This window comes from Spinacia oleracea, chromosome 1, assembly GCF_020520425.1.
Source record: "Spinacia oleracea cultivar Varoflay chromosome 1, BTI_SOV_V1, whole genome shotgun sequence".
NCBI lineage: Eukaryota > Viridiplantae > Streptophyta > Magnoliopsida > Caryophyllales > Amaranthaceae > Spinacia > Spinacia oleracea.
The window spans coordinates 12,070,242-12,073,822 of NC_079487.1; positions in this window are offsets into that span (position 1 = coordinate 12,070,242).

The window sequence follows — 3,581 nt, forward strand, 5'->3', positions numbered from 1 at the left end:
ATTGCCAAAAAAAAATAAGTTCCTCAAAGAAAATGTCAATGGATTCTGATATTTTATCATTAATCCAAGTCTTGTATGCAACACACTCTGCGGCGTGATCCCTCGCCTTCCTTGCCATGTAGTCCACTTCTACCAACTCCATCATTCTTCTCGCCCTCAAACAACCTCTTCCTAGCTTCTTAGGTGCTAGTTCCCCGCATCTCCCATACAAGTTGTTTGGGCTCCCAATTGATTCTCAATTGGGCCACTAAGTCCAAAGCCCAATGGCTCTAAACAAACAGCATCAAACCTACCAATGGCTAGTCAGCCATCCATCAAGGCCCAAGGCCCAAAAGCAATAAATGACCTATGGGCATTTATTATACAAACACTATAAATAGGCCACCAAGGCTCACACCTCAAGGTACGTCCAATTTATCGCCTTAAGACTACTCTTCTAGAGAACTTCTCTCTAGAATCCGAGCATCGTTCTTACTTAGGCATCGGAGGGGCTTTCCTCGGAAACATCCCCGATGCTAGTGACTTTGCTCTTGTGCAGGTGAATTCGGACTCTACTCATTCAAACAAGCAAGATCTTCAACACATACGAAAGGGCCTTCATTCGAAGCCCATTGTTTCCATCTTTACAACACCGGAACAATTTGGCGCCGTCTGTGGGGAAGAACACTTCAAAGCCTTTGAAAGACATCAATCACCCCTTTCCGCGAAAATGGTTAATGATGCTATTAACAACAATGATGACGATATGATAGTGCGGTCAGATTCAGAATCTGACCAAGAGGAGCACCCTCAATCGATGGCGAGGTCACAGCCAAGCAAAGCTACGACCGCTACAAACGGAGGACCTCCGATCCCAACTAGGGAAGAGCTCACTGCGGCCATGACCATCATGCAAAACTTCCTCTTCAATGAGAAGCAGCAAGGATTGGAAAAAGACCGCAGAGAGGAGAGGAGGACCAGGCGAAGGCTGAACGAACAGCCCAGTGTAGAAGTGTCCAGACCCGAAAGAGAGCTCCTCCCCTTGACAGGAACACACCTGACGTCGAGATGGATGGAAAGCACGTGGGACACCCAAAAAAGGGCACAACAACAACCAGATTGGTTTGCAAGACCATCACCTACTCCAACAGCTCTCCAAAGCGAATCGACTACTCGTAACACTCGGATCCGAAGCTCGGTGCTCAGCAGGTTGAGGCCCTCGGTCCACTCAAGGTTAAGACCTTCGATCCATACGAGACTGGGGGTAGGCGAACCAAGCAGATCTGGCGAACGACCCGAGGTCAGTAGCCGAGAAAGAAGAAGAGACAGGAGGCATGATCGAACCCCTAGCCCCCATCGTACGCCCGAACGTTCTAGTCACAGAACCTCGGCAAACGAGGGCATCAGGGCTAGACTCGGGAAAAGAATCATGACTCCCACGTCATCCCCTTTCTCGGACGAGCTGATCATGGAAGAAATACCGAAGGTAAGACTGCCAGCACACCTAACCTATAGCGGAATCACAGATCCGAGGGATCATGTCATCTCCTACGAGCAGCAAATGTTCTTGAGCCCCTACTCCGAAGCATGTTGGTGTAAATATTTCCCAACCACGCTAACTGGAGTGGCGGGAGAGTGGTTTAGATCGCTGCCGAAGGGATCGATCAAGAGCTGGAAAAAGCTGAAAAAGAGATTCTGCACACAGTTCGTGAGCAACAATCGCCCCGAGCGAACCACAGCAGAACTGACCTCAATCCAACAAGAAAGAGACGAAAGTCTAAGAGAATTCATGGCCAGATTCATGAAGGAATCAACAAACATACCAAACTTGCAGCCAGACGTGGCCATCTTCGCCTTGAAGCACGCGCTCCAGGAAGGGAAATTCCGTGACGAACTCTCAATGAAGAACCCCTCCAGAATAGCTGACGTGCTCCAAATGGCTGATGCGTTCATCAGAACCGAAGAGTTCAACAAGGCCGCTGCAAGATTGAAAGGATCGTCGGATCCGAGAGACACAAAGAATACCCAGAACAAGCCCGAGGGCGGCTCAAGGAAAGGGAAGGAAAAAGTAGGAGCTAGAGAGATGAGCCCGAAGAAAGACGGGAGAAGGGGTGAACTTCAACCCAAATACACTAACTACACTCCACTAGCTCTGCCCCGAAAAGAGATCTTTAGCCTCAACAGAAATGATGAAAAGTGGAAACTACCGGGGAAGCTCAAGTCCAACCCAGCTCGGAGAAACAAGAACAAATGGTGCGAGTTTCATGATGACTTCGGTCACCACACCGAAGAATGCAACTCGCTGAAAGACAACATTGAGGACCTCGTTCGCCGAGGCTACCTGAAACAGTACTTGTTAGACCGAAGGGAGGAAAAAGAAAAGGCCGCCAGTGGCAAACAACATGAGCAACCCCAGAAGAGGGTCTACGAAGCAACATGACACAAGAAAAACGACATCCTAGTGGTGTTCGGGGGGCAGAAGTCTGGCCAGGCCAGCAAGAAACACCTAAGAGCCCTCTCCCATCGGGTCAACTTCAGCGCGGTGGGAGACAACCAGCCACACCCCCTGAACATGACCTTCACTGCCGATGATTGTTTCGGAGTCCAGTACAAACATGACGATCCTCTAGTCATTTCCATGGACCTCAATAACCACAACGTACATCGGGTGTTAGTCGACGGAGGAAGTGCCGTCAATATCATCTTCAGAAACTGCTTCGAGCAGCTGATCCTCGAAGAATCAGAGGGAGCACTGACGAAAGTCAGTTATCCTCTGATCGGATTCAACGGATCCGCAGCTATCCCCCGAGGAAAGATCACCCTGCCAGTCACGGTGGGTGAAGGCCAAGCAGCAAAAACCCTTCGGGACGGATTTTTGGTGATGGATTGCGATTCCGTATACAACGTAATCATGGGAAGAACCATGATCCACAAGATGCAAGCAGTCCCCTCCACATACCATCAGCTGATGATATACGTTTCGGACGCAGGGTTCGCCGAGCGGATTAGAGGCGATCAAGAGGTCGCAAGAAGAACCTGCCACACTGCTGTCCGAAAGCCCAAGCTAGGGGACGGCCCCGAGGAAGAAAAAGGAGCTACAGGAGAGGAAAGCGAGGCAAAAAGGAGAAGAGCAAGCACGAGCAGCCTATCTCCCGCAGAAGTTGATGCCCGCCCCGAAACCCTATCTCCTGAACCAGATCAAGAAATGGAGGATATCTTCCTCGAAGATAATTCAGACAGGAGCGTCCGAATAGGCAAGGGCCTAAGCTCGGGGCTCCGAATCGATTTGATCCGACTACTCAGGGATCACAAAGACATCTTTGCATGGTCAGCAGCAGATATGCCAGGGATAAATCCGAAGCTGATTTGTCACAAGCTGGACGTCAACGCTGAAGCTCGGCCAGTCAAGCAAAAAAAGAGGAACTACTCCTCGGAGAAAAACAAAGCCATCGCCGAGGAGGTGAAAAAGTTGCAGGAGGCCGGATTCATCGAACCATGCATGTATCCGAAATGGCTGGCCAACGTGGTGATGGTCAAAAAAGCGAACGGCTCCTGGCGAATGTGCGTGGATTTCACAGATCTGAACCGAGCCTGCCCCAAAG